This window comes from Aquarana catesbeiana, linkage group LG11 (genome assembly GCF_042186555.1).
Source record: "Aquarana catesbeiana isolate 2022-GZ linkage group LG11, ASM4218655v1, whole genome shotgun sequence".
Taxonomy (NCBI): Eukaryota; Metazoa; Chordata; class Amphibia; order Anura; family Ranidae; genus Aquarana; species Aquarana catesbeiana.
Window position 1 is genome coordinate 40282691 of NC_133334.1, and position 19395 is coordinate 40302085.

The window sequence follows — 19395 nt, forward strand, 5'->3', positions numbered from 1 at the left end:
TCATTTGGTGGAGGGGGGGGGGATTATGGTGTGGGGTTGTTTGTCAGGTGTTGGGCTTGGCCCCTTAGTTCCAGTGAAGGGAACTCTTAAGGCATCAGCATACCAAGACGTTTTGGACAATTTCACGCTCCCAACTTTGTGGGAACAGTTTGGGGATGGTCCCTTCCTGTTCCAACATGACTGTGCACCAGTGCACAAAGCAAGGTCCATAAAGACATGGATGAGCGAGTTTGGGGTGGAAAACTTGACTGGCCTGCACAGAGTCCTGACCTCAACCCAATAGAACACCTTTGGGATGAATTAGAGCGGAGACTACAAGCCTGGTCTTCTCTCCAAAATCAGTGCCTGACCTCACAAATGCACTTCTGGAAGAATGGTGAAACATTCTCATAGACACACTCCTAAACCTTGTGGACAGCCTTCCCAGAAGAGTTGAAGCTGTTATAGCTGCAAAGGGTGGGCCAACTCAATATTGAACCCTACAGACTAGGAAGCCATTAAAGTTCATGTGCGTGTAAAGGCAGGTGTCCCAATACTTTTGGTAATATAGTGTATGTTGCCTAGAGTACAAAAATCCCAGCGGAGAAAATCATCTAATATTTTTGTGTCTTTTTATAGACCATGATTGGGTCAGCATAGAAATGATCTTATATAAACTATACCATATGGTATTATATCTGTATATATCTGTATAAACAGCATATTCACAATATGCTGCTTATATAGTTGAACACGATCTTATAGCTGCTTAAATGTAAAAAGGCCATGGACAGTACTACGAAAAGCCCACTTTGAGCCCCCCCCCCCCCCCAACTTTAAAGAAACCCCACCCACCTTTGGGCTACTTCTCTGTGTGCTTTGTGTCTCTTTGTCCTAGTATGTGCCCATCAACTTATGCCAGTATGTATCTTTCCGTCAGTATAGAAAATACTAACTGCTGTAATTATAAAGATATGCCTAAAGTTAGGCCACCATTATAACTGTCCTTACCCTGCAAGCAGTACCTGGACAGGTTCATCTAGTGCCCAGGGCAAGAATACCGAACTGTGCCCCCTCCCTTATTGTTAATGCGTGCCTTAGAATGGATTTACTGCCCTGTATTCATTCTCTGTGCCCTTGCTCTGCTGCGCCCAGGGCAGCTTCCCCTTTTACCCACCCCTTGTCCTGACCCTGCCTGTAAGGCTTGTGCAGTTAGCTGGTCAGTGAACTCCTCAGAGCATACGAGTATTCCTATCATTTACAGCAGAGGGTACATTATGTGCATGGTCTGTGAAGGTTCTGATTTAACCAGGTCATGATATAGTTAGTAACAGGTATTCACATTCAACTGGACTTGTTCTTCAATGTTAAAGACCTTCTTGTAGCTTCTCCAAGATACTTCTTTAGACCCAATGAGTTTCAGAAAAATACTCCAGCATTTATATCTACACAGGTAGCAGAGACACCTTAATCCAATCACCATTGAATATTTAGAAGTGGATTGTCCAAGAATAGGGTGGAAGTCGTGGAACCACCCTGTTCTAGTTCCACAATCCCAGCCTTGGTGTCAAGGGGTCTACATATGTGAATAGTTGTCAAACCATTGGGTGAGGAACAGGTTCACGGGTGGTGTGAAAAAGGCCAACTATATCAAACTGGAACAACCATCCCTGAACAGAGGTGGGGGCCTTCAACATCATATACAATGCGGTTTTTACATCTCTACACCTTCAGCCATGTAAAGCGAAGGATCAACACCTATGCAGACTTCCCGATGGGCTTATGTAACTAGAACAAGGTGGTTCCACAACACCTCCCATGCTCTTCTTGGACAATCAACATCACCACATTCCTTGGTGATTGGATTAAGGGATCTATGCTACATGCATAGATATGAATGCTGGGATGTCTTCCTAAAACTGGCCAAGTTGCGATCCATGCAGGTTGTCCATTGACCAACTTTAGGACTTGTTCTAAAGTTGGTCAATGGACAGCCTGTTGGATTTTTTATGCGATCACTCATCAAGAGTGCTTTCAGGATACAATAGCTCCCCAAGAGGGTTTCCCCATCAACATTAAATGTGTTGATGGGAAAAGCATGCAATTTTCTTTCCTTCAACCCATGGTTATTGTATGGCCTAAAACTCACTGTAACTAAAGAAGTGGCTTGGAGAAGCTACAGTGAGGTTGATTTACTAAGCTTGGAGAGTGCAAAATCTGGTGCAACTGATGAATGGCAGCCAATCAGCTTCTAACGTCAGCTTGTTCAATTAAGCATTGACAATAAAACCTGGAAGCTGATTGGTTTCTATGCAGACTTGCACCAGATTTTTGCACTCTCCAGTTTTAGTAAATCAACCCCAAAATGTCTTCAACATTACGGAACAAGTCCAGCTAAATGGAACTACTACTATCTATCAAATGCATTCTTTACAATCCCCGTGCCCTCATTCCCCCACTAAATATACATAAGTGCTCATAGTAATTCATTATAAGGAAAAGCAGTTCATAAATGTCCAGGTGCTGGAAGGATAAGACAGCCCTTAGCTTCTGTGGACTTGGATTTTTTTCTCCGGAAGCCCACTGGACTGGATCTTGGAGGTGAGATGATACAACATCAGGTCTCTATATAGAGGTTGCGTTGTGTAATCTGGATCACAGTATTCATGGAGGTTTGAAGGAGGTTTGGAGAGATGTGGTTGAAGGTCTCACTTAATAGACTTTATTCTTTCCTGAAAACACAAAAAATGAGACAATCAATGGTTAGAATGGAAAATCTTGAAGTTGTGTTTTTGGCTGGATTAAAAGATTAGCATTTAATTCAGATGTGTATTCCAACATACAGTAGGCCAAATTAAATATGAAATATGAACAAAGCAAATCCTTCTATAGAGTGTACTTGTCTCAATCCAGAGCACTATGTGTCATTTCTGGCTGCTTCCTCCTTCCTCTTCTATTAGCATGAGTCACTTCTGACAAGTTTTCCTGACACCAAGAGAAAAATGGTGACAGGGGAGAGATTCCTAGCTGATTAACAGCCCCAGCTCTCTTCCTGTGTGCTGTGTGAAAGGTTACACCCCCCCCCCCCGCTTGCAGACCCCCACAACTACAGCCCTAGGTTGTGGGGAAGAGGCCTTGTCCCCATCAACATGGGGACAAGGTGCTTTGGGCTGCCCCAAATCGCCCCCCATGTTAAGGTCATGTGGCCTGGTATGGTTCAGAAGAGGGGGGTGCTCACTCGTCTTCCCCTTTCCTGGCCTGCCAGGCTACATGCTCAAATAAGGGTCTGGTATGGATTTTAGGGGGGGCTCCACACATTTTTTAAAAAATTTTGACATGGGGCCCGGTATAGATTGGGGGGATCCTACGCGTTTTTTTCTGACTTTTTTTTTTATTACTGACATTCTTTTGTTTATATTTCAGCTGTCAGCAGAGAAGCCCGCTGACAGCTGATGAGTCATCCGTTGTTAACCACTTGCCCTCCGGAAGTCTTACCGCTTTCATGACCAGGCCATTTTTTGCGAAAACGGCACTGCATTACTTTAACTGACAATTTCGCGGTCGTGTGACGCTGTACCCAAACAAAATGAATGTCCATTTTTTCATCACAAATCAAGCTTTTTTTGGTGTTTTTTTTTGTGTTATTTGATCACCTCTGCAGTTTAAAAAAAAAAAAAACAATATTTTTTACTTTCTGCTATATCCAGTAAAAAAAAAAAAAAAAAAAAATCAAATTTCATCAGCAATTTAGGCCAATATGTATTTTATTACATATTTTTGGTAAAAACGATCCCATTAAGCGTATACTGATTGGTTTACGCAAAAGTTATAAAGTCAAACGATGGGATATTTTAAAAAAAATTTTACTAGTAGTAATGGCGGTGATCAGCGACTTATAGTGGGACTGTGATATTACGGTGGACATTCAGGACACTAACTGATTTTTGGCACTTTTTTTGGGGACCAGTGACACTAATATTTCCCGGCCCGCTCCTTAACAACCAGCTATTCTTCACACAGAATTCGAATCAGTCGATCACTTTTCGACCGATTCGAATTGTTCCGAAAATTTGGAATTCGTTAGAAAACGAATAAACAAAACGAAACAAAACAAAATTCTGAAACGAATCAACGAAAAAAAATTAGTAACATAATGAATCTATCCGATACTAAACAAAAACACACTTTTCCATTCTGCACATATCTAATAAAAATAATTTATGGAAAGGAAAATCACTAAAAGGAAGCATTTAAAATAATTGATTTTGTTGTGTTTTTACCTGAATTTTTTTTTCCGTTAGTGACAGGATCTCAGTATTGTAGTACTGCATGTCTGTATTTTAAAAGAAATTCCTTTTCAATAGATACAACGGGAAATTAGGAAAATTACCCAACAGAGGAAGCCCCTTCTTAATTTGTGTTCATGAAAACATGTGCCTACATTCAAAGATTTCTCTATTTCTCTTTTTCCGACAATGATAACATTTTGGACTTCCCAATACTTTTCGTTCCTGTAGCTATGGCAACTAGGAGAAATACTCGTGGTAAGCATGGATCTCCCCAGCAGGGACACAGACCGCAAGATAAACCTACCAGGGGTCTATCCCTTCCCCTCTCTATCCAAAATGAAAAAAATAAATAAAACTGTCTGCAAATATGCTTTAAAGGAAAAGTACAACCAAAGCTCGTTTGTCTGTACTTCTCTTGTGGATCACAGGAGTGCAGTTCGTTCTGCATTCCTGTGACCCGTTTTCTGCAGACAGCGGGCTGAAGCCCGCTGTCGGCTGACGTCACAGATCCGGTCCAGGCTCAGGTAAGATCGCGACCATATCCTCCTCCTACCCATCACAACGCTCCTTTAGTGTGACCTATAACTCTGTTTCCTCCTCGCCACTTCCTCTTCCTGTAGGGATACCTCAAGGTTCTGTCCTTGGACCCCTTCTTTTCTCCATTGAAACCTTCTCCCTTGGTCTGTTAAAAAATCCCATGGCTTCCAGTACCACCTCTATGCTGACGACACACAAATCTATCTCTCTACTCCTCACCTAACTCCTTCAGTCTCCTCTTGCATTACTAACTGACATATCAAAGTGGATTTCACACCACTTTCTCAAACTCAATCTTTCTAAAACTGAGCTCATAATTTTTCCTCCAGCCCGTGCCCCCCCCCCCCCCCCCCCAACTTCTCCATCAAGATCAATAATACAACCATCAGTCCCTCCTCTTGTGCCAAGGTACTAGGTGTAATCCTAGACTCTGACCTGTCCTTTCAGCCCCAAATCCATTCACTATCCAAATCGTACAGACGTCACCTCTGAAACTTCTCCAAAATTCGCCCCTTTCTAACCGTTGAGACCACTAAGCAACTTATTCACTCCCTTGTTATCTCTCGCCTTGACTTTTGTGACTCCCTCCTCATTGGCCTAACTCTCTACAAGCTATCCCCTCTTCTGCCTATCATGAATGCCACTGCCAGACTCATCCACCTTACCAACCGTTCAGTGCCCGTCACTTCCCTCTGCCAATCCCTCCACTGGCTTCCCATTGCCCAACGAATAAAACTCAAAACACTAACAATATAACATACAAAGCCATTCACAATTCTGCCCCCGAGCTACATCACCAATCTTATCTCCAAATATCACCCAAACCGTTCCTCTCCGCTCCTCCCAAGACCTTCTGCTCTCTAGCTCCCTTGTCTCCTTCTCCCATGCTCGTCTCCAGGACTTCTCCAGAGCCTCTCCAATCCTCTGGAACTCTCTACCCCAATCTGTCCGGCTATCTCCTACTCTGTCCACTTTTAGGCGATCCCTGAAAACTCATCTCTTCAAGGAGGCCTGTCCTGCCTCCATCTAACAACCTAATCTTCTACTCCCCTCATCAGTTCATCCCTCACAGTCCCTACCTTTTGTTTCACCAGCCCCTCCCTCTTAGATTGTAACCTCGCAGGGCTCCTCTAACCCTCTTGTTTTGAATTGTACTGTGGGTGTAGTGTCTACCTACATTGTAAAGCGCTGCACAAACTGTTGGCGCTTTATAAATCCTGTATTATAATAATAATAATAATAATAATATGGTCAGGATCTTCCCACATGCCAGGACCAGCACCGGGTTTACCACCTCAGCGAGCCACTGAGAGATCCCACAGGTAGGGTGTACGCATAAAAACATTGATCTAAGCTGAACCAATAGAACTATGTAAAAAAATGCCATACCTGGAATTCTTCTTTAACACAGTTAATATTAATTCCTGAGTCTTCTCTATATTGGCTTCCTGAAATTACCATTGTAGCAGGACTGGGTGACAAGCACTATGAGACAATAAAGCCGGCCATACATGGATCAAACCCAACTGAATCGGCCAACATTTGACCCATTTGTGGCCACTCTGGTTGGGCACTCTATCGACTGACTTGCATAAAACCAGCCTGTCTGGTTTTTCCCAAACAACTAGCGACACCAGCTATAGCCAGCAACACTAATCATTGTGTTCTGCCGGCAGCGAGGACTCCCTGCCAGCAGAACACAGTTGCACTGCGGGAGGGATTCCCCCATCCACACTGACTCCATTGATGGAGTATCCATTCATTTTCTTTCCTCCCATCTGTGGTGGAAGAAAATAAAATGGCATAATCTATGGCCTTCCTAAGGGTCCTCTTTCATACACAGTAATGTCCGTCTGATTGGTAGTGAATGAGTATCATTGGGGACGAGTTAGTGACCAAGATGCTCTGCTGGACTGCAAGTTCAGAAAATTAAGGTCACCAACCTTGCAGAGCAGGCTCGATCAGCTAAATAGATTGGCTAAACAGAATGCCAAACAAAGGTAAGAGAATTTTACATTATAAGAAGTTATAAACCCAACATTTCATATTCCTGATATGTGCCTGCTGTACCATGTACTTGTATGAGAAAGTCTCCTGTTCTCTTTGTATTGCTTCCTTTGTGTGAAATCCCTGGCGTTCCTTCCAGTCCCTCTGCTTTCCTATAAAAAAAAAAAAGCTAACCACACTAAGCAGGAGAGCACAGCATGGTCAGTTCTCAAACTGTGCTGGGAACTCAATCTGCTCTCCTCCAATGGTCAGACTTCTCCTGACACCCCCCCTCCTCGCAGAGCCATTCACTGGGAAGACCGGTGTATTGCTGTTTCTATTCTCCCAGCTCTCTAAACTCATTATGCAGCTGAGAGCAGGGGACATGAACGGGGGGGGGGGGGGAGTATAAATAATGTTTTAAATATGTATACACAAGTGGTGCCCCTTTCATTTCTATTTTAAAATGAATGAGTTGTTTTACAAGGTAAGGGTTTATATATCCTTTAAGTGTATCTTCTCACTTCGCACACAATTGATATTTAATTCAGCACTGTAAAATAGGTTGTTTTTTAAAGTGTGCTTCTTCCCTATTCCACACCCTTAGGTCTCAGACTTTTATATTATCCATTAACCATGTGACTAGGCCTGCGCACATTTTACAAATGCACGCTTGAACTAACGCAACACTCCATGTGCCCACAGCTCCCATGTGGCGACAGATGGGCATAGCGAATACCTGCCAAGCTCATACGTTTAAAAAAAAAAAAGCAAGATAACAAATACTATTTATAAAAAGTTGATTATTAAGCAGCTCTGTTTTGTGATTTGTACATGTACCGGTAATATATATATATATATATATATACACACACACACACACACACACAGTGGGGACGGAAAGTATTCAGACCCCCTTAAATTTTTCATTCTTTGTTATATTGCAGCCATTTGCTAAAATCATTTAAGTTCATTTTTTCCCTCATTAATGTACACACAACACCCCATATTGACAGAAAAACACAGAATTGTTGACATTTTTGCAGATTTAGTAAAAAATAAGAACTGAAATATCACATGGTCCTAAGTATTCAGACCCTTTGCTGTGACACTCATATATTTAACTCAGGTGCTGTCCATTTCTTCTGATCATCCTTGAGATGGTTCTACACCTTCATTTGAGTCCAGCTGTGTTTGATTATACTGATTGGACTTGATTAGGAAAGCCACACACCTGTCTATATAAGACCTTACAGCTCACGGTGCATGTCAGAGCAAATGAGAATCAAGAGGTCAAAGGAACTGCCTGAAGAGCTCAGAGACAGAATTGTGGCAAGGCACAGATCTGGCCAAAGTTACAAAAACATTTCTGCTACACTTAAGGTTCCTAAGAGCAGAGTGGCCTCCATAATCCTTAAATGGAAGACGTTTGGGACGACCAGAACCCTTCCTAGAGCTGGCCGTTCGGCCAAACTGAGCTATCGGGGGAGAAGAGCCTTGGTGAGAGAGGTAAAGAAGAACCCAAAGATCACTGTGGCTGAGCTCCGGAGATGCAGTCGGGAGATGGGAGAAAGTTGTAGAAAGTCAACCATCACTGCAGCCCTCCACCAGTCGGGGCTTTATGGCAGAGTGGCCTGACGGAGGCCTCTCCTCAGTGCAAGACACATGAAAGCCCGCATGGAGTTTGCTAAAAAACACCTGAAGGTTTACAAGATGGTGAGAAATAAGATTCTCTGTTCTGATGAGACCAAGATAGAACTTTTTGGCCTTAATTCTAAGCAGTATGTGTGGAGAAAACCAGGCACTGCTCATCACCTGTCCAATACAGTCCCAACAGTGAAGCATGGTGGTGACAGCATCATGCTGTGGGGGTGTTTTTCAGCTGCAGGGACAGGATGACTGGTTGCAATCAAGGGAAAGATGAATGCGGCCAAGTACAGGGATATCCTGGACGAAAACCTTCTCCAGAGTGCTCAGGACCTCAGACTGAGCCGAAGGTTTACCTTCCAACAAGACAATGACCCTAAGCACACAGCTAAAATAACGAAGGAGTGGCTTCACAACAACTCCATGACTGTTCTTGAATGGCCCAGCCAGAGCCCTGACTTAAACCCAATTGAGCATCTCTGGAGAGACCTAAAAATGGCCGTCCACCAACGTTTACCATCCAACCTGACAGAACTGGAGAGGATCTGCAAGGAGAAATGGCAGAGGATCCCCAAATCCAGGTGTGAAAAACTTGTTGCATCTTTCCCAAAAAGACTCATGGCTGTATTAGATCAAAAGGGGCTTCTACTAAATACTGAGCAAAGGGTCTGAATACTTAGGACCATGTGATATTTCAGTTTTTCTTTTTTAATAAATCTGCAAAAATGTCAACAATTCTGTGTTTTTCTGTCAATATGGGGTGCTTTGTGTACATTAAAGCGGAGGTCCGCTGAAAAAAAAAAAATATTAAAAGCCAGCAGCTACAAATACTGCAGCTGCTGACTTTTAATATATGGACACTTACCTGTCCAGGGAGCCCGCGATGTCGGCAGCCAAAGCCGATCCGTCCTTCGGCTTTTGGCTGCTGCCGTCGCCATCCTCGGTAAGGGAATAAGGAAGTGAAGCCGTGCGGCTTCACTTCCCGGTTCCCTACTGCGCATGCGCGAGTCGCGCTGCATGTCCTCTCTGGTCCCTGCTGTGTTCTGTGTCTCACAGAATACAGCGGTGGAGGAGAGTGTAGGCGCTGGAAGTGGCGTAGGTCACCGCAAGCGCCGCAGTGATCTATGCCAGGAAGTGGGAGCAAATACCTGTATTAGACAGGTATCTGCTCCCTCCTCCCCCCTGAAAGGTGCCAAATGTGACACTGGAGGGGGGAGGAATCCAAAAAGTGGAAGTTCCATTTTTGGGTGGAACTCCACTTTAATGAGGAAAAAAAAAGAACTTAAATGATTTTAGCAAATGGCTGCAATATAACAAAGAGTGAAAAATTTAAGGGGGTCCGAATACTTTCCGTCCCCACTGTCTATATATATTATATATATATAGCCTGATTCGCAACGACAATTTAATATACAGGGTGGCACAGTGGTGTAGTGGGTAGCACTTTCGCCTAGCAGCAAGAAGGGTCGCTGGTTCGAATCCCAACCACAACACTACCTGCCTGGAGTTTGCATGTTCTCCCTGTGTCTGCGTGGGTTTCCTCCGGGTACTCCGGTTTCCTCCCACACTCCAAAGACATGCTGGTAGGTTAATTGGATCCTGTCTAAATTGTCCCTAGTATGTATGAATGTGAGTTAGGGACCTTAGATTGTAAGCTCCTTGATGGTAGGGACTGATGTGAATGTACAATGTATATGTAAAGCGCTGCGTAAATTGACGGCGCTATATAAGTACCTGAAATAAATAAATAAAAAATATATAGGTCCGGGGCTTCCGATTGGGCATTTTTTGATCACTTTTTGGCTGGATTTCTTGTGCAGTAATGTTTTAGCAAAATAGGGAAACCTATTTTAACGAACAGTATTGTATAACTTGATGCGAGGCCGACCTGAGCAATTAGCTTGCTATTGGGGGCACTCAGCAGGGGTGAGGAGCCAGGACCGCCTCCAGGTGACCCAAAAAGGGGAGGAAGGGGGGCTGCTCTGTGCAAAACCATTGCACAGAGCAGGTAAGTATGACACGTTTGTCATAAAAAAAAATTAGAATCTTTAGAATCATTTTAAATTTAAACCCAACTTTTTTTTTAAGTTTTGGGTATCATGGAGAATGAACAGAATCTGTCAGGTTTTTATTGCTTGTGGCGAAACAGAAGGAATATAAGAGCTCTGCTCCATCAGGAGAATCAACACCTTCACAATAAAAAAAACACCTGATACAAATGTTATAAATTGAGTTGCAGTTCAGTGAGTAAAATAAGTATTTGATCCCCAAGCAAAACATGACTTAGTACTTGGTGGAGAAACCCTTCTTGTGGCAAGCACAGAGGTAAGAGGTTTCTTGTAGTTGGTGACCAGGTTTGCACACATCTCAGGAGGGATTTTGGTCCACTCTTCTTTACAGATCTTCTCTAAATCCTTAAGGTTTCTTGTCTGTTGCTTGGCAACTCGAAGTTTCAGCTCCCTCCATACATTTTCTATAGGATTAAGGTCTGGAGACTGGCTAGGTCATTCCATGACTTTAATGTGCTTCTTCTTGAGCCACTCCTTTGTTGCCTTGGCGGTATGTTTTGGGTCATTGTCATGCTGAAAGACCAATCTACGACCCATCATCAGTGTTCTGGCTGAGGGAAGAAGGTTCTCATCCAAGATTTTACAATACATGGTCCCATTCATTGGCCCCTCAATGTGGCAAAGTCGGTCTGTACTGTACCTTTAGCAGAGGAACAGCCCCAAAGCATAATGTTTCCACCTCTGTGCTTGACTGTAGGGATGGTGTTCTTAGAGTCCTGAGTCAGCATATTTCTTCCTCCAAACATGGCGAGTCCCCCTCCTCAAGAAGGCACGTGTACAGTCATGCCAATGAACATCTAAATGATTCAGAGAAGGATTAGGAGAAAGTTCTGTGGTCAGATGAAACCAAAATTTAGCTCTTTGGCATTAACTCGACTCGCCACGTTTGGAGGAAGAAAAATGCTGACTATGACCCTAAGAACACCATCCCTACAGTCAAGCATGGAGGTGGAAACATGATGCTTTGGGGCTGTTTCTCTGCTAAAGGTACAGGCCGACTTTGCCGCATTGAGGGGCCAATGAAAGGGGCCATGTATTGTAAAATCTTGGATGAGAACCTTCACTCAGCCAGAACACTGAAAATGGGTTGTGAATGGGTCTTCCAGAATGACAATGACCCAAAACATACCTCCAAGCCAACAAAGGAGTGGCTCAAGAAGAAGCACATTAAGGTCATGGAGTGGCCTAGTTAGTCTCCAGACCTTAATCCAATAGAAAATTTATGGAGGGAGTTGAAACTTTGAGTTTCCAAGGGACAGCCAAAAAACCTTAAGGATTTAGAGAAGATCTGTAAAGAAGAGTTGACCAAAATCCCTCCTGAGATGTGTGCAAATCTGGTCACCAACTACAAGAAACGTTTTACCTCTGTGATTGCCAACAAGGGTTTCTCCACCAAGTACTAAGCCATGTTTTGCTTGGGGATCAAATACTTATTTTACTCACTGAACTGCAACTTAATTTATAGCATTTGTTTTATGTCTTTTTTTATGGATTTCCAGTTGTTATTCTGTCTCTATCATTTAAATACATCTATGATAAAAATTATAGTCTCCATTTTTTTTGTAAGTCGGCAAACTTACAAAGTCTGCAGGGGATCAAATAATTATTTCCCCTCATACACACACACACATACATACACTGTATATATGTTGAACTTTATGATACCTCTGCATTTTAAAGGAAACAGCCTACTTTTTCTACTTGAGACAGACTATAGCCAGCACCATAGGTTCTCTAAAGGGTATATTTGTCTCCCTTTTATATTGTAAAGCGCTGCGTAAACTGTTGGCGCTATATAAATCCTGAATAATAATAATAATAATAATAATAATAATAATATTGTTGTACTATTCACTCTCTCTATTTACTCTGGTGGTCACTGTTACTGGGACTAATAGTAAGGGAACATACAGAAAATGCATTATAAACCATTATTTGTACTCTATCTTTTCACATTCAGTGTGATATTCCGCTTAAATCACTTTTTGATACTTTATACCTCTTGGTATTTTGTTTTGTTTTAATATATTGTTGAACTTGGGTTTGGTCTTCATAGTGCATAGTGGCAGAGCTACACAGTAGTGTCTTCCATTTACCTGTGTGGAACAGCTCCCTTGTTGGACCCAAACACTTTTGAATCTTGTTCTCTAGCAATGGTCAGCAAGGGACCAATGGGATCACTTCCATAGGAGACCCATGGGATCACTTCCATGGAGACCCATGGGATCACTTCCATAGAGACCCATGGGATCACTTCCATAGAGACCCATGGGATCACTTCCATAGAGACCCATGGGATCACTTCCATAGAGACCCATGGGATCACTTCCATAGAGACCCATGGGATCACTTCCATAGAGACCCATGGGATCACTTCCATAGAGACCCATGGGATCACTTCCATAGAGACCCATGGGATCACTTCCATAGAGACCCATGGGATCACTTCCATAGAGACCCATGGGATCATTTCCATAGAGACCCATGGGATCAGTTCCATAGAGACCCATGGGATCAGTTCCATAGAGACCCATGGGATCGATTCCATAGAGACCAATGGGATCAATCCCATAGAGACCCAAGGTATCAATTTCATAGAGACCCAAGGGATCAATTTCATAGAGACCCATGGGATCACTTCCATAGAAACTAAAGGGATACATTTCATAGAGACCTATGGGATCAATTCCACAGAGACAATAGGATCAATTCTATAGAGACTGTGGTCTCTCAAGATCTCCTCTGTTACATGGCCCTTAACCATTCTCTATGCTAACTAAAATGGAAAGCTAAAAGTTTGTGCTTTAGATATATTTTAGGGACCAATTTAAAGAAATAGTGCATCAAACATACAGGCCCTCTACTTCAAAGAGTCAGCTGTCCGTTCGACAGATTGTTTTTGGTGGTTAGGAACTTGGGTTTGGTCCCCCATAGTGCTGAAAGGCTCGACAACCCTACTGCTACCTCAAGACCAGCTTGCTGTAACTCTGAGCTGGTAGCACTGGAAAGAGGAGGGGAGGGATGCTGCTGGCTATTTTTCTTTTTTTTTTGGACTTGCACACATACTGCTTTCACGCATAAAGGATTTTTTGGCTTTTTGCCGATGTCTGTAACCAATGGTTAAACAGTGGCAGGTGGAAGGAACTGAGACGATGATTGTTCCCCTGCCTAGTAAGCAGGGCACAGTGTATTAAAGGAGAATGTGAAGCCACTCACAGCACAGGACATCACAATGACACTTTGAGACGGTAATAATATAATATAGCTGAGCTTTTAGCGCAGCTGGAACTTCCAGTAAGATCACCTTGGAGAACAAGCCGTACCCTGTGCTGTCCTAAAAGCAGCATATTACATCAGGAGACATCTAGAGACAAAACTATTTAAAGATAAACTGTCACCCCCTGTGACTTTATAAGTCAAATATAGGAGGTTTAAAAAAATGTACTAATCAGGCGTTGCTTTCATCTGCCAAAAGACTGTCTATGGGGTTTATTTACGAAAACTGGTGAGTGCGAAATCTGGTGCAGCTGAGCATGGTAGCCAATTAGCTTCTAACTTCAAGTTGTTCAATTAAGCTCAATTGGTTTCTATACTGAGCTGCACCAGATTTTGCACTCTCCAGGTTTAGTAAATCAACTGTGTGTGTGTACAGTCTAGCAAGAGTGCTGCATGAAAAGTCTAAGCCCGGGTTCACACCTATGCCAATTAGATGTGCGTTTCCCCACATCTAATTCGCATAGTAGGAGAATGTGACCGGCTCCCTATGGATCCGGTTCACATTTCTCCTGGGGGGCGGCTAAGCGCACTGCACAAAAAACGCTGTGCGTCTTTGGCTCCGTTTCAGGGCCGAATTCAGGCATAGAATCGGCCCTGATTCGTCCCTGAAACGGGGATCAGGGACGCACAGCGCTCCTGTGCGATCCGCAGCCCGGTATAGTGTGAACCCAGGCTAAAAGTCCAGTTATGATATTAGTAAAGGTTCATAACAAGACATCATGGATTAATAAATGCATTTTCTAGGGCTCAAGCTTGAAAAGTAATAAATAGGGCTCAAGGATGACAAAACTGCCAGAATTAATAGTTTGCTGTAAAAAAAAAAGTGCTGACCCACTAATTATGTATATACGTAAAATTGTTCTACAGCAAACTAATAATCCCATTATTTCTGCCATCACCGAGTCTTTATTACTTTTGCCACATAAGCCTTGAAGAGGATGACAGTTCTATGTGGTCTTGTTATAAACCATTATCACTGCTAAAATAATTTGGACTCTTCAGACCTTTCCTGTGGCTCTCTTTTTAGACTTTCTTACATGCGACTCCCAATTTTTGTTGACAGCAGCCTACCAGAGCCACTGTGCCCTATTGCTTTCGGATTGACCAACTGCTAATTGGAATTCAGCCCCTTGTGTCTATGTGTCCTGCCAAACCTGGTGCTGACAAGACCTGTGCTTATAATCACACTGGAAGAAATACCATTAAAATGTCCAGTTCACTTCAAGCCCATTTACATTGTTTTCAATCTCAAGCCCTGATGAAAGGCCGAAACGCATTGGGTACTCTTTGGATAACCCCCTCTGCCTTTTACTGGAATAAAGTCATATCTGCACCTTTTAGCAGTAATGTGGTACTTGCATTTACATTTTTGGAAAACTTCACATCAATAACACTTTTTTTTAATGCAAGCAGATTAAGTAGCTGAGTTTGGCTTAGTATCAGTCCCTTTCTGTCCTTATACAGCAGAGCTCAGATTAGGCAACAGAGAAACAGCACAAGAAGCCAATCGGTTGTGTTGCACTACAATAGCATGCAGATACAAGAAGAGTGACAGAAAGATGAGCTCATCAGTCTGCTGCTTCTCTTCACTGTCCAGTCCCAGGCAGAGGGGGACAAGACCTGTAAGTATTAATGAACTGCATCAGAGGACAATCAGGTCTCCTGCTCTGCCAGGCAGGGCTGTATAGCAGAGTTGTGTAAATCTCAGGAGAGAGAGAGAGAGAGAGAGAGAGAGAGAGAGAGAGAGAGAGAGAGAGAGAACGAGAGAGAGAGAGAACGAGAGAGAGAGAACGAGAGAGAGAGAACGAGAGAGAGAGAACGAGAGAGAGAGAAAGAGAAAGAGAGAGTGAACGAGAAAGAGAGAAAGAGAAAGAGAGAACGAGAGAGAGAGTGAAAGAGAAAGAGAGAACGAGAGAGAGAGTGAAAGAGAAAGAGAGAACGAGAGAGAGAGTGAAAGAGAAAGAGAGAACGAGAGAGAGAGTGAAAGAGAAAGAGAGAACGAGAGAGAGAGTGAAAGAGAAAGAGAGAACGAGAGAGAGAGTGAAAGAGAAAGAGAGAACGAGAGAGAGAGTGAAAGAGAAAGAGAGAACGAGAGAGAGAGTGAAAGAGAAAGAGAGAACGAGAGAGAGAGTGAAAGAGAAAGAGAGAACGAGAGAGAGAGTGAAAGAGAAAGAGAGAACGAGAGAGAGAGTGAAAGAGAAAGAGAGAAAGAGAGTGAAAGAGAGAAAGAGAAAGAAAGAGAAATGCCGCGTACACACGATCAGACTTTCCGACAACAAATGTTCGATGTGAGCTTGTTGTCGGAAAATCCGACTGTGTGTAGGCTCCATCAGACATTTGCTGTCGGAATTTCCGACAACAAATGTTTGAGAGCTGGTTCTCAAATTTTCCGACAACAAAACCTGTTGTCGGAAATTCCGATCGTGTGTACACAATTCCGACGCACAAAAGTTCACACATGCTCGGAATCAAGCAGAAGAGTCGCACTTGCTATTGAACTTCATTTTTCTCGTCGTATGTGTTGTACGTCATCGTGTTCTTGACATTCGGAAATTCCGACAACATTTGTGTGACCGTGTGTATGCAAGACAAGTTTGAACCGACATCTGCGGAAAAAAATCCACGGTTTTGTTGTTGGAATGTCCGATCGTGTGTACGTGGCAAAAGAAAGCAAGAGAGAAAGAAAAAGAAAGAGGGCACCAGGAGGGAGATGGAATGAGAGGGAAACAAGATGATCAAGGATTTTCTAAAGCATAAATATTACAACAAAGGAATCTGTAACACAATGTGAAACAAGTAGTAAAAGTTATTGTATCAAACAATCCCCACAGGGAGCAACAAAAAAATCAATAATCTGCACAAACACTCCATTAAAAAGCCCATCAATGTGCAGAACTGAGGCAACAGACGAGAAAATAACAGAGAACCCACCAGAAAACGCCACAATGCCACCACAGTCTACAACATATTTAATATTGAATAAAACATCGCTAAAAACATTCTTCACGCTTAGTGGGATATAAATGGCATTGCCCATTGGTGCGTGGGAAGCGCTGTGCTGATTACAAGCTCGAAATTTCAACACCGACTGATAACAATGAATGTGGTGGGCGTGGTTGTACAGAGCAAAATTATGCAATGATAGGTGTACGGCAGAGCTGTCTTAATGCATGGGCACCTCTGGGCACTGCTCAGGGGCCCCAGGTGCATGGGGGTCCCATGATCTTGCATTACATCATACTTGCAAACTGTCCCGGATTTGCTGGAACAGTCATGCTTTCTACTAAGCTGTCCCGGGATGGCCATGTCCCGGCCAGCGTCCCATAAACTGTACTGTGCCCTCCTGATCGCAGTATTCTGCCCTCCTGGCTAACCCCTGTACTGTGCCCCTTGTGCGGATTAGTCTTTGATCTATGGCATGTTTTCTTATTGTTTAAAATCAATTTTATTATGTTTAATTCTATCAACTATTTATACTTTAATTCTTGAGAGTAGGTGCGTAAATTGGGACAGGCTGGTAGGAGCCCCAGTGCATTACTTTGCCCAGGGGCCCATGATGCTATTAAGATGGCCCTGGTGTGCGGCAGAGGTGTGCAGAGGGCTATGTGCATTGGTGCTTTTACCATTTTATTTCATTTAAGCATCTTAAAAAAGCTTGATCCATATCACCACTGTGCTGCAGGTTGCAGAAATTTTTTTTTATTGCAATCCACTACATCACACCCATCCAACGCACACCAGCAACCATGTGTTCAGCACAGCCGCTGGTATGAATGATCCTCCCCTAAAGATAATTGAACTGCTTCACCTCGAAAAAGATTTGCTTTGCAGAGTTGTGGCGAATGGTGGGAATATTGCTTGAGCCACGATCTACTTCTCTTTCCCCAACCCCTGAAAGCAGGGCCGTCTTTAAGGCAGGGCAAAAGGGGCAGCTGCCCTGGGCCCTGTCATTATTGTGGGGCACAAAGCACCTGCCCCATACTTGCCAACTATCCCAGTTTAAATTCCCTCGTCCCTTGAGGTTTTAGTCCAGGGCTGTGTCCTGATATCTCAGTGTGAAGTTCTGTTACTAATGCTGCCCAACTCTGCCCTATTGTTGTGTACAGATGACTCGCCTGCAGACCCTGTGTTTACATGGAAATACCAGCATTGATATGTAAACAGCGGCTGCATTCATATGTAAATAGCGGTGGACCGGCAGCATTCATATGTAAATAGAGGCAGTATTCATATGTATATCATGCCCCCCTGAGGTCATATCCACCATTACCTATACGGAATTCTGCCCACTGGGGATATAAAGGGGCATGCTGTGAAAATATCACACCCACCCCTCCCCCCGAGCACTGCCACTGATCCCAGGAGTCCTAAGATCCCTAGGAGTTTTCTGTCTATTAATGGGTCCCCTCACCTCCTCGGTCCATGGTGTGCAGGCAGTGAGAAGATGATGTGCTGTAACCTCTAGCAACCAATCAGTAATGATGTGCCGTAACTTCTAGCAACCAATCAGTGAGCAGTATTGATGTACAGTAATCTCTAGCAACCAATCAACAAGCATAAACCACGTGCTGTAACCTCTAGCAACTAATCAGTGATTGGTAACGATACACTGTAACCTCTGGCAACCAATCGCAATCGCTGCCTGATCTGATTCAGTAAACTGATTTTGAGTCAAGCTACTATTTATTGTACGTCTCAAAGCAGGTGGGGGGGGGCAAGAAAATTTTTGCCCAGGGTCCAATCAGTATTAAAGACGGCCCTGCCTGAGAGAGAACTGGTTATGGCTGGTCTCGCTAATTTGAATATTTTAATCAAGGATCATTCACATTGGGGCTTCTTTTCAGAGAGTGAAAGGGATAGTAGCTGCAATTCTTAGCATGTCTATATTTTTTGAAGGCGTTCACCAACACAATGCTTTGGTGTAAACTAGACAGCTATAGTATCTGCTGTGCCCTTACAACGCAGTGCGCTACGTGTGAATATGCACTTAGCGCTGAAGTTAACAGATTATAAACAGAAATAGTTTTTAAAAAATGATTAAACATAATAAATAATGAACATAGACCCTGTATGTCTCCTGGGTTCTGATGATCAACTATCTGCCCCCTGGCTGGACCCATTGGGCTCAACGTGGCCCTGCTCTGATCTTTGACCACCCTACAACTCCGCTTGAGCGCTGCCTACCCTGAAAACAACTTCATTATGGACTCCACCGTTGCCATCATTTGGCTCCCATTTTTCAGTCTTCCTCACCAGTTGTCCCCACTTAAGGGCCACAATCTTGGGTCACCATGCAGCATAAATAAAGATTGGACACTCCTTAAGTTGACAATACGCAAAGCGAAATTCAAGTGGGTGGCCCTTTTGGCACCACCCCTCCCGACATCCTTTAATCTGAAACCTAAAGGAGCTAGGCAGAAAGCAGTTGGCTGAACAGTCATTGCAGCCAATCAGCTGCAGCCACTGTTCGGGTCTCCTGACAGCCGCGGGTGGTGGCTGTCAGAATACAATAGCTGGGTGCAGGACATTTTCTTATCCACTTTAGGGAATCAGGCTGAACAAGAGAACTTTAAGCCTTATGCCATCCATAGTCAGAGAGGTGAAAAAATATG

At 43.4% G+C, this 19395-nt stretch overlaps 1 protein-coding gene across 3 annotated transcripts in view; it reads right to left on the bottom strand.

The window, feature by feature from the left end:
- Window positions 1-405: 405 nt before the first annotated feature.
- TRIM44 (tripartite motif containing 44) overlaps window positions 406-19395 on the bottom strand; it is a 165684-nt gene continuing 146694 nt past the window's right edge. For 2 of the 3 annotated variants that reach the window (XM_073604194.1, XM_073604193.1), the window contains exon 7: window positions 409-2711. The gene's annotated coding sequence lies outside the window, so the exon portion shown is untranslated. Of the gene's footprint in view, window positions 2712-19395 lie in introns of all 3 variants that reach the window. The other variant, XM_073604197.1, reaches the window with a different exon arrangement.